Source organism: Sphaerodactylus townsendi, linkage group LG11 (assembly GCF_021028975.2).
Source record: "Sphaerodactylus townsendi isolate TG3544 linkage group LG11, MPM_Stown_v2.3, whole genome shotgun sequence".
Lineage (NCBI taxonomy): Eukaryota > Metazoa > Chordata > Lepidosauria > Squamata > Sphaerodactylidae > Sphaerodactylus > Sphaerodactylus townsendi.
The window spans coordinates 17415828-17428437 of NC_059435.1; the positions used below are offsets into that span (position 1 = coordinate 17415828).

The 12610-nt window shown below is 46.8% G+C and overlaps 1 protein-coding gene across 4 annotated transcripts in view; it reads left to right on the forward strand.

Moving 5' to 3' along the window:
• LOC125441092 (cytochrome c oxidase assembly factor 1 homolog) overlaps nt 1–12610 on the forward strand; it is a 103710-nt gene that overhangs the window by 34848 nt on the left and 56252 nt on the right. Inside the window, exons 2-3 of one of the 4 annotated variants that reach the window (XM_048511412.1) lie at nt 6087–6235; nt 8590–8752. The exons of 2 other annotated variants lie outside the window; for them this stretch is intronic. The gene's annotated coding sequence lies outside the window, so the exon portion shown is untranslated. The remainder of the gene's footprint in view (nt 1–6086; nt 6236–8589; nt 8753–12610) is intronic. One more of the 4 variants, XM_048511413.1, reaches the window with a different exon arrangement.

Genomic DNA, 12610 nt, shown 5'->3' on the forward strand with positions numbered 1-12610 from the left:
AAAATGTAAGAGAGCAGCAGCATCCAGCAACAAATACATAAAACAGCAAAGCTTTGGGACAATAAAATAAGGGTCAGAAGAAGCGAAGTTGGCCCAAGACTGGCATTATAATCTGGAGAACTGGGTTTGGCTCCCCACTTCTCCACCTGAGTGGCGGAGGCTTATCTGGTGAATCAGATGTGTTTCCGCACTCCTACATTTCTGCTGGGTGACCTTGGGACCTTTCAGGAGAGAAGGGATATAAATCCAAAGGTGGGATATAAATCCAAGATGGGATGCAAATCCAAAGGTGGGATATAAATCCAATGGTGGGATATAAATCCAAGATGGGATGTAAATCCAAACTCCTCTTCTTCTTGTTCTTCATGGCGGATTCTGCTAGAATTCTCACCATTGTATTGTTCAGCAATTTCAGTTGCTAGACACTTCTCAGTCCCACAGGGTCTACTCTAGATGTAACTGAGATATGTGCAACTGTGCCCAGATCCATCCTTTCCAGGAAAACCCACAGCTGGCAAACCAGCTGAATCCTCCCAAAAGGCCATTTGATCACCCCACAGCCTCTTTTTTTCAGAAACAGAACTGGATGCAAAAATACCCAAAGCTGCACCCCTAACAAAGGGAGTGAGTCCCGCAATTTAAACAGATTGTATACCTACTATTAAAATGAGCAGGGCCACTAACCAACCAATAGGGCTGTCGGGCAGAGAAGTTCAGAGTGTTTCCACCCTCTCTCCAAATAAAGCAGACTTGAAGGTTAACGAAATCTGAGTTTATTGATCGAGAAGTTACGGCAGATCTCACAACTGGCTAGTGCCAGAACTGATATTCGAAACACATAGCAGTAAATATAAGGCTGAGCGAATGCCCGCCCCCCCCCTCCCTGGTTCCTCCAGCCAAAAGCGAAACTGGTGCTGGACACAGCGATCTCCAGCATCAGAGGATGAGATAACGCACATCCCCAGGTGCAGAAAGAAAACTGGGGGAAAACACAGCAAAGGGCGCCAAGCAGGATTTATCAGATGCCAACATTTTCCGAGAGACATGGCAAGACTGCAGGGCAGGCTTGGACACAGAGATGGTTTGCCATTGCCTACCTCTGCATAGCGACCCTGGACTTCCTCGGAGGTCTCCCATCCAAGTGCTAACCAGGTTCAACCCTGCTTAGCTTCCAAGATCTGATGAGATCTGATGATGGGCTAGCCTGGGGCATCCAGGTCAGGGCTAAGGAGGTAGATGGACAGAAAATCCCACCTTTATTGCAACAGAGGCTGGGGAATGGATGGGAAGTCACTTAGGCCCCTTCCGCACATGCAAAATAATGCGTTTTCAAACCACTTTCACAACTGTTTGCAAGTGGATTTTGCTATTCCGCACAGCTTCAAAGAGCACTGAAAGCAGTTTGAAAGTGCATTATTCTGCATGTGCGGAATGAGCCTTAGTTTCTTCAGATGAGACTGGATAGAATTTTCCCTCCACCCTGAGTGTTGACGGCTTCTTGCTTTTAAATCATCGTCTACTGGTTGACTACGAGATAAAATTCCTTCAGGTAGCTGCTGGGGCTATACGTCAGAACGAAATGGAAGCAACTGTGCAAGTTATTGAAAGATAGCTAACTAGTGCAAGAGAAGGCAGTCGGTGCAAAACACCAGAAGGCGAGTTCTTCAAAATCCTATCCACTCCCTCTAAATGGCTGTAATTAATCCTGTCTCAGTCACTATATGAATTAAGATTTAATTAATGCTTTCTGCCCTTAGTAAGCACTTTGGGTGCAGCCAAGAACATGTCTGTGTCTGCAGTTCTCCTGAAGAGTAGAGATATCGGGCACCGATCCTTGGTGGCTCACTATCTCTCCCCAGGGAGACTCCTCTGCCCCCTCCTGTTACCACCTTCCGCCAGCAGGAGTTTGGTGAACCCTGTGCCGAATGCTTTAATAGCGGCGTTTATGTTGTGTGTGCATTTTATCTCTGGTTTTAATTGTTTTAATGATGTGTTTGGGTTGGTTTTAATGGCTTTTAGAAGATGGGATTTTATGACGTGTGCTTTTAATTTGTTAGCTGCTTTGGTGGCCCTTGTTAGGGCAGAAAGGCAGGGGTAGAAATGTGGTAAAATAAATAAACCTAGGTCGAATCCCCACTACCGTCTTAGCCAGGTTTCAGAACACAAACTAACCAGGTTTGAGGGACGACCTCCCCGGTCGAATCCCCACTACCGTCTTAGCCAGGTTTCAGAACACAAACTAACCAGGTTTGAGGTCGTTTGTGTTCTGAAACCTGGCTAAGACGGTAGTGGGGATTCGACCCTAGTGGTACCCTGTTTCCCCAAATATAAGACATCCCCGGAAAATAAGACGTAGTAGAGGTTTTGCTGAAGTGCGAAATATAAGGCATCCCCCAAAAGTAAGACGTAGCAAAGGTTTTGTTTGGAAGCATGCCTGACGAACAGAATACAGAAATATAAGACATCCCCTGAAAATAAGACATAGCGCATCTTTGGGAGCAAAAATTAATATAAGACACTGCATATGAGGGTGACCGTAATAATGCTACAAGCTGATGATATTCTTTGTGTGGATTTCTGTATCGTGGATTTCTGTACAATATAAGACACTGTCTTATATTCGGGGAAACACGGTATGTTCTGAGAGCTGTGTGAGTGAGCCAGCGACAGGCAGAGTTAAGGCAGCACAGTGAAGAGAACTTCCACGGAGGAGAAAAAATCCCGTTGGCTAGAGACATGAGAAGATTCACCAAGCCTCCCCAAACAAGCTTGTGTTTTTGAGAGAGAGCGTGTACGGTAGAGTGGTTATAGTATTGAACTAGGATCTGGGAAACCCTGGTTCCGAATCCCCACTCATGCCATGGAGACTTGCTGGGTGACCTTGGGCCAGTCACACACTCTCAGCCCTGCCCCTAACTAGTATTTGGATGAGTGACCATACCAGGGCTGTGACGCGGAAGCAGGCCATCGGCACACCACCTCTGAATATCTCTTGCCCTGAAAACCCTACGAGGTCACCATCACTCTGATCTGATGGCAAAAAAAGTTGTTGAAATTGCAAGTGTCCTATTTGAAACCCAAAGATTTGAGACCCAAATTACACGTTGTGTGTTCGATGAGGGGGCTGTAATGGTATCCACATGTCATGCTTTCCTATTGTGTCCCCTCAATAGCAACTGCCAATGTTGACATCATGGTTAATGTTCTTATCATTTATGGAGGAGATCAAGAGAACTTCATAAAAGTTTCTGTGATATTCTATGGTACACTTTACATATTGTTTAACTCTGGCATAATGCTGGCAGGGGCTGATAGTCACAGTTGGGTGACCTTGGGCTAGTCACAGTTCTTCTGAGCTCTCTCAGCCCCACCTACCTCACAGGGTGTTTGTTGTGAGGGGGGAGGGGAAAGGAGTTTGTAAGCCCCTTTGAGTCTCCTTACAGCAGAGAAAAGGTGGGCATATAAATCCAACTCTTCTTCTTCTTCTTCTTCTTCTTCTTCTTCTTCTTCTTCTTCTTCTTCTTCTTCTTCTTCTTCTTCTTCTTCTTCTTCTTCTTCTTCTTCTTCTTCTTCTTCTTCTTCTTCTTCTTCTTCTTCTTCTTCTTCTTCATGCCCATCCCTACTCTTATTCACGTGTCCTCTTGGCTTGTGAGTTTCAAAATGCATTTTTTTGTTGTCAAGTTGCAGCTGACTTATGGTGACTCCATAAGATCTTCAAGGCAAGAGATGTTCAGAGGTGCTTTGCCACTGCCTATTTTGGCACGGGTCCCCTGGACTTCCTTGGGTGATGGTGTCTCCAATCCAAATACTGATCAGATCTGACCCTACTTAGCCTCTGAAATCTGATGAGATCAAGCTAGCCTAGGTTATCCAGACCTGGGGGCTCAACTGCTATAGATCACACATTTCCAAGTGTATCTAGCCATAAAGGCTAGAAACTTGCTCATTTTTTACATGGAAGTTGAGATTCTTGGGAAGAGGAATTCTGTACCTCATACCACACTGTGTACTTTTCCAGTACACACATTTCAGTCTACATTAAGGGGGGAGAGGCTAAAAAGAGAGCTCCTTTTTATGTAAAAATGATCTCCATCATTAGACCGCGAATCCAATCTTTAAAAGTTACCCTTTGTTTTGAACTTCAAAACCTCTCATATTCTAGAAGGGCAATTATCTTGTATTAGTGTTAGTCATTGTATTAACCTGTGATTAAAAAGTTTGCCGTGGCTCGGCACTCATTCCTGACTATGGCGGGGTATTTACCTTTCTCCATTTCCGAGGCATTGACGGCAGGCAGTATATATATCAATTATTTTTTCCCACTGCGGTGTCTTGATAATGGGTTGTTAGAGTGTGCACAGTGCCATTAGTGCAACTGTGTTGCTCAATAAGTGCACAGCAGTTAAATAATATGCAAGCAGATCATAAAGGACAGGTACAGGAAAACTGCAGTCTTTCATAATCGCTGTCCTGTGTGCTCGCCAAAGCCAATTTCATTTCATTTATCGACACAATTGAAGTGCTTTTGTAGATCACAAGTGGAAACTGCCTGCTGGACTCTTTAAAAGTTCCCGTGGGTATTGTTATGCACAGTGCCTTAATGGGCTGTTTCAGGACTATTCTAGTTCCCTAAGTCAGGGGTCTGAAACCTTTGACAATTTTAAAAAAAGCCAAACTATGTCAAAATTCAGAGCGAGAGGTCAACAAAGAGTCTGTATAACTGGGCATGGTTTAAAAGGTACATAGCTGAAAAGGTGGCTGAAAAGGTACAACTTGATATTATTTGTGTGGCTGAAAAGGTACAACTTGATATTATTAATCATTGGCATGTTGATTAATAATCCGCAAAGTTTTCTGAGTCCAAACACTGGCTGCTGCAGCTTCTGTATTATTGTGGCACGTACCATATCTCGCTAGGATATATACAAGATCATCAACTGTTCACCTTTATAATTGTATTTAACAGCCCAATCCAAAGGGGGGGGCAGGGTTGAAAGGAAGAGGGGGCAGAGCTCAATTTCGCGGAAATACCCTCCCTGGGGCACATACCCTGGCGAGGGGCCCATCCACCGGTGAGTGGCCACCACAGCCTACTGAGACATCTTTTTTTGTTTTCAGAGAGTCGTATTTGATTCCCTACTGAGCCACTAGAATCTAGAGTCATAGGCTGTTGTTTTCTACGCTATGAAGTAATTCTGTGTGAGAGCAAGGAACTGACAATGTGAAAACTAGAGGGGTGTGGTGTGTGTGTGTGTGTTGCTGACTTGCCAGTAAGGACGGAAATGCAGTTACCAAAACCTGGCCTGAACAAGGTTGAAATGCAGTAGACAAATGAGGATGGAAATAGGATTTCTTCCTCCTTTTCAATATTATTATCAGAGGCATACCAGGATGAAACGGCGCCAAGGGCCAACATCTTGTTTTTGCCCCCCCCCCCGATAGAGGGGGCACGTGTAAAGAAGAAGAAGAAGAAGAGTTTGGATTTATATCCCCCCTTTCTCTCCTGCAGGAGACTCAAAGGGGCTTACAATCTCCTTGCCCTTCCCCCTCACAACAAACACCCTGTGAGGTAGATGGGGCTGAGAGAGCTCCGAGAAGCTGTGACTAGCCCAAGGTCACCCAGCTGGCATGTGTGGGAGTGCGCAGGCTAATCTGAATCCCCCAGATAAGCCTCCACAGCTCAGGCGGCAGAGCGAAGAATCAAACCCGGTTCCTCCAGATTAGATACACGAGCTCTTAACCTCCTACACCACTGCGTAGTGTAAAAACAAGACTTTGCCGACAGCTGGCTCTCAGCCTGGCGCTGGCTGCTCTTGGCCCCCCCACCTCTTCCGGTGGCCACACCTCTTCTGGTGGCCTTCGATAGAGGTGGGGGGAACTGCCCACCAGGCACTCCTGGCCGTGGCATCCGATATAGGTGGGGGCCCCCCAGCAGCTTGATCACGTGGGGGCACGGTTTTGTGCCCCCCATGTGATCAAATGGGTGGTGTCCGGGGACATGTGGCCGTACACCCCTGATTATTATTAATCACATTTTTATTCCATCTTATCGTATACATGCTCCCGTTCTACTTTAATCTTCATAGCAAACCCGTGAGCTTCCTTTTGATCTTCTGGGGAGGAAAAAGCAGCGTACACATATGATAAATGGACACGCTGGCTTCGATCCAAAAGAGAACAACCAGCACGTGAACTCAGTTTCTGCACCCAGATTGCTTCTTCTGGGTGATTACTGGTATGTGGATGAGAGAGAAATACTTGCTTAAAAAGTCATCTCTTATTCTGAGTTGCTTCTCTTGTACACCCATTGTTTAGAGGACAGAGCGTAGCTTTGTGACAAATGAATAGCCTTATTATGTTAGGGTAGTCAGATGTGTTTTTGTTTCTGTTTTTAATTTTTGATTTTTATGGATGCAGTTGCTTGCAGAAAGGGCTTAAGCTGGATTCAAGTGGGATAAATTCATTCAGGTCAGTCTTGAAGTTCCTGTTCCTGGTGAAAGCCTAGCCCTGTGCAAACTCACTGCACAAGGAGGGAGAGCAGACGTGAGTTTGCTGGCCGCACCCCTGCATGATCAGCGAGGGGTATGCACAGTGCAAATGTGCAAAGACAGTGCCTGGGTGCATGCCCCCTCCCAGTGACCATTAACAATCTGAAAGCAGCATTTCGGATAATGTGTGTGTGTGTGTGTGATGATGATATTATTGTGTGTGTGAAGTGTGAGTCTTCCACATATTACCCTGTTTCCCCTAATATAAGACATCCCCGAAAAATAAGACAGAGTAGAGAGGTTTTGCTGAGAGAGAGAGAGAGAAGGCATCCCAGTAAGACACTTAGCAAAAGTTTTTGTTTGTGAGCATGCCTGGCGAACAGAACTTACAGAAAAAAATAAGACTCTCTGAAAATAAGACATAGCGCGTCTTTGGGAGCAAGTATAAGACACTGTCTTCCACATATTACCCTGTTTCCAATATAAGACATCCCCGAAAAATAAGACATAGTAGAGGTTTTGCTGAAGTGCGAAATATAAGGCATCCCCCGAAAGTAAGACATAGCAAAGTTTTTGTTTGGAAGCATGCCTGACGAACAGAACACAGAAAAATAAGACATCTCCTGAAAATAAGACATAGCGCATCTTTGGGAGCAAAAATTAATATAAGACACTGTCTTATATTCGGGGAAACACGGTAGCACCATGCCTATGAATCAGAAATCAAGCTAAGCTCAGCAGCGGGGGGGCAGGGGAGAGAGGGGGGCAGCAGGCTTATGCTTACCCTCCTTCCTTGCACTGTGAGTCATTGTGTGTGTGTATGTCTGTGTGTGAGTAGTATTTTATGCCCTGCCCTGGATGCCCCAGGCTAGCACAATCTTCTTCAGATATCAGAAGAATGAGGCAGGGCTGGTTCTGATTAGTAATTGAATGGGAGACCACCAAGGAAGTCCAAGGTTGCTACATAAAGACAGGCAATGAGAAGCCACCCCTAAATGTCTCTTGCCCTGAAAACAGTGACTACATTGGTGGGGAAAGTGGTTCTGGTATTCAGAGCCAGTGGATCATAATTCCCATCAGCCCCTGCCAGCATGGCCAATTGTAGGGGCTGATGGGAATTGTAGTCCATAACATCTGGAGTGCCAAAGGTTCACCACCACTGGACTACAGCATAGGTGAACAACTGTGGCACTCCACAGATAGTTATGGACCCACAATTCCCATCATCCCCTGCCAGCATGGCCAATTGCTGGCAGGGCTGATGATGGGAACTGTATGATCCTAAGAATATAACAACATCCCACTGGACTAACATAGGTGTCAAGCTTCAGCCGTGAATTGTGACACCTGTGGACTACAGTTCCTATCATCCCCTGCCACCATCATGCTGGCAGGGGGATGTAGTCCATTGGTCACTCTCAAGTTGGCTTAAGAGCATTCTTCACCGCTGCCCGTATTTTATAAACGCTCGCATTTTCCCCGCCAATGATGAGAGGGAAAAAAAACTACAGGAGGGCTACCTTTTTGCATAATTTATGCACAGTGAAGAGGTCCAGCAAGTAAACTCTTGGAGAATGTCAACAGGATCCTTGAAATAACAAATTGCAAAATGGCACACGGAGTTGTGTTCATCAACCACGGTGTCACGGGAACTCTCCAACCGGTGCCTGTGTGGTTGACAACCACGTTCCACTTTGCGCTGCAAATCTCAGTGTAGGGTTAATAACTGTGGGTTGGAAATCCCTGGAGCCTTGGGAAGGGCAGAGTGTAATGTTGCAGAATCCACCCTCCAAAACTGCCATTTCCTCCCAGGTATAGATCTCTGTAGCCTGGAAATCGGTTGCAATTCCGGCAAACCTCAAGGATCCACTTGGAGATTGACATCCCCATCTCATTCATACTCTTGTGGTTTGCGGCTGTGACTGCGCTTAGAAATGCATTCCTGGCAAGTCAGTTCTCGGGCCCTGGGCAAGCGTCTGTCTGTGAGCTTCAGCCTCCCCGTCTGTAACAGGAGGCAAATAATACAGGGCTGTTGTGAGGATTATGGAGATAATGTGCGGTGTTTTGCCTACTGAGTCATTTACATTGTGCTTTTTCTAAGGTCTGGTTCATACATGAGTGCTGATCGCTTATCACAACATTAGCCCGATGGCTCGGATATGCATGTGAGCCATAACATGATCTCAAGTCCAGCACAGTGCTTTTCGCTGGGAACAACAGAAGCATCTGTCTGGGAGTCTGAACACACTGAGAGACCAAGAGAGGTATAAGCGTGTGTGAGCTAGCCCTACCTATTTCAGTTCTGGTTTTGTCACCTCATTCTATGTGCCAAGAATGGCAGCCATAATCCAAATGAGCCAGAAGAGATCCAGGGATAAGGGTACAGATGCTGTGGATCCCCCTCCCTCCCCTTCCTTGCATGCCACCCCTCACTCCCTCCCCTTCCTTCTCTCACTTCCCTTCCCTTGCATGGCACCTCTCCCTCCCTCTGTGGATGGGTCCCTCTTTCCCTTCCCTCCCTCACTCCCCTTCCCTTGCATGCCACCCTTCCCCCTTCCTCCCCTCCCCCTCCCTTCGCTAGGGTGGGTGGGCCATGTCCAGATGCTGGGCCCCCTCCCTGCCCTCCCTTGCATGCCATTCCTCCCTCCAGCTTTTTCCGTTGGTGAAAAAAGGTAGGTGTCCTCTGGACCATCTAAAACAACTGTGCTGAGAATAATGTGAACGTACAAATGTCAAATGGGAGAGGGTCTGCACTATGGAGTGGAACTGGGCAAGACTGAGTGGAAAACTTGACTGGATCCAATGCTATGACTCCCCTCCATTAAGCTGAATCTTATGACTCTCTTTTGCTCAGCCTTCCTTCATAGGAGAAAAGACTTCCTCTGTGGGAAAATGGCTTTCCGTTGGAGAACGGCTTCCTCCAAGGAAAAAAAGCTTTTCCATGTGGCGGAGGCTTATCTGGTGAACCAGATGTGTTTCTGCACTCCTACATTCCTGCTAGGTGGCCTAGCCCCAGTCCTTTGGAACTCTCTCAGCCCCACCTACTTCACAAGGAGTCTGTTGTGGGGAGAGGAAGAGAAAGGAGTTTGTAGGCCACCTTGAGTCTCCTTACAGGAGAGAAAGGTGGGATATAAATCCAGACTCTTCCTCTTCTTCATGTTGGAGGAGGACTTAGTGGAAGGGAGTCATAGGATCCAACCCATTGAAACTATGCCTTGGACAGTTGATTTTGTGGCAAGATCTCATCCATGTGGGTCTTACGTGACTGTGGTGGTATGCAAAGGAACAACAGTGAAGTGTCTCTCCCGTCGTCACGTGAACGCCCCCTACATATTTTAGGGAGAATATTCTATCTGAAAGAAAAGGAAACGTATAAACTAGTGGTTAGTTCCCTTAAAAATTAACATTGGAATGGATTACTGTGGATCAGCATATTTTTGCTGTCATCCAAAATTAAAAGCAGATTATGTCATGTGGTTGTTGTGTGTTTTCTGGGCTGTGTGGTCGTGGTCTGATAGTTTTAGCCAGAGGTGGGATCCAGCAGGTTCTCACAGGTTCCCGAGAGTAGGTTACTAATTATTTGTGTGTGCCGAGAGGGGGTTACTGATTGGTGATTTTGCCTTAGTTACGCCCCTCCTCTCAGCAGTAGCGCGCAGAACATGAAGCAGTCTAGCAGGAGGTGCACCGGCGTGCGTGGCAGCCTGCGCCTGCGTGCATTTGTTTCCTGCCCAAGGACCGGCGCAGCGGCTGCGTCCTTGCCACAGTCCCGCCCAGGAATGCCCCACCCCCGTCGTGCCCCGCCCCCCTGTCGTGCCCTGCCCCGCCCCATTGGCGCTATGCCACAGTTTGAATCCTACCACCATGGGAACCTGTTACTACAATTTTTGGATCCCACCACTGGTTTTAGCATCTAACGTTTCACCTGCGTCTATGTCGTGTGTGAGATTGCCAGGGAAACCTAACTTGATGAATGTACTTTTTATAGTGAAATCGCAAGCAAATGAGCTGCTAGCCGAGGAAACCTCTGTGGGAAAGCTTCAGCCAATGGGGGCGGAGGGACGCAAAATCTCTGCAGCACAAATGCTGGGCGCAACAGAATGTAACTGATAAGCTTCAGTCAGCTAGTGGAGAGGGGAGGCAGGAAAAAGATCCGCTTTCCATGGCAATTTTTTTCTGTTCGTGCTGTGCAGACAAAAAAAAAGCCATAAAGGGTTTTTTCTTTTAAAATCTGCAGAATGTTTTATTTGCGCTGTGCAGAAAAGTGACCCTGTACAGTTTTCAGGGAAAGAAATGAACAGAGGTGGTTTGTTATTTCCTGCCTCCGCATAGCAATCCTGGACTTCCTTGGTGGTCACGCATCCAAATAGTAACTAAGGCTGACCTTGAATTAGCTCCTGAGATCATTGAGATTTGGTCATCCAGGTCAGGGCATCATATACAGGAACCCACTTCCTGTTTTTAAAATCCGGAAAGTGCCTAAAGACACAAGATTAAAGACCCGTGCTTCATGAAGTAGGATAAACATCTCTAAAATAAAATGAATTGGCAGCTGTAAACAACCAAGAAGTTTTGAATGTACATTTCTACAGGTTTTTTGTTTAACAAAACTGATCTTAGCTTGGGCCCTTTTGGAAAATAACAAGCCCAAATAATTACTGTCTCTCATAACTGAGTCACAAAGACTTGCTCAAGACGTCATCATCCTTGGCTATTGTTTGACGTGTCCCATCTTGCACGGGCGTCCCATCTTGTGCTCCTGATGAAATTTGATTGGCTACTTCCTGGACATTGGTCTCAGCTGAATACTCACGGAAGTGTTCTCTTCACCTTCGATAATTAATAATTTCCTCTTTCTTTAACATGATTGCTTATATCACGTCAACCATATAGCCTGGCTCTTATTGAATGTCCTGGGATAGCATCTTGGTATCCGGCAGCCGTTTATTTGAAAGGGATTAAATTAAATGGAGGATGTTTATGTTCCCTGTCCAGGATGTTTCAATTATGATACAACCTGGTGTCTCTAATTAGAAGGAACACTGTTAAGCCCCATATAGACTGACCAGTCAACCAGGCAAGTAGTTAAAGTTAGTAAGGCTTACTGTTGCTGCCCAGTCCACTCCAGAAAGCTTTGATGTGAAAACCAATTGACCTAAGCAAATGGGCATGTTTAGTGCATCAAGTAGATCTAGGCAGCATTCGACACATGGCAAAGTGTAAATGTTATTGCTTAACACCGTGGTGGCGAACCTTTGGCACTCCAGATGTTATGGACTACAATTCCCATCAGCCCCTGCAAGCATGGCCAATTGGGAGGGGCTGATGGGAATTGTAGTCCATAACATCTGGAGTGCCAAAGGTTTGCCACGACTGGACATGTCCAGCTTGCGTCTGAGCAGAGGCGTAGGCAGGGAAAATGGCGCCCAGGGCAAAACCTGCACCAGGCATCCCCCCGCGCCCCACTTACCAAGCAGTGGTCCCAGGCAGCCTGACAAGGCAGGGCCGAGGGACGCCCTGTGGCGGCCCCACCAGTCTGCTCGTTCAGTCAGTGGCGACTCCACCGGCTGAACAAGCAGCCTGGCATGGCAGGGCCAGGCCCAGGGGGGAAGGAGAAGGGGTGTGGGGAGTGATTTTTCCACCCCCCACGTGACATGAACGGCAGCTGCCTGGGGCGTTTGTCCCCAGATGGCCCCGTGGTAGCTCCACCTCTGCATCTGAGTACATGTTTACTGTGTCCCTACAAGGAATTCCCTTGTAGGCCAACACTCAGAGCTTATTTTCGAAATTCAGTTTGGTGGGTCCAAAGTAGCCTTCCCCAGTTGCGTCATGCACCAGCCCAGGCATGAGCTTTACTGAAGACCCCGCCTCAGGGACTGAATGCAGAGTGCAAGTTAAAGACAGCAACACTTTTTGCCCCAAATAGTCCACCTCTTGAGTTCTTTCTGCAGCGGCGGCGACTGAGAAAATTGCCTCAAAGATGGCACAGTGGTGCGTTTTTCCAGAGTTACCCTTTTTGCTATCTTTCCTGAAATTATTTTGCACTTTCTCTAGCAAGTCTTCTCCTCAGCTGCTGAGGGAAATCCCCTCCGAGATGGCACTAAGCATATACGTTGCACCCAGGT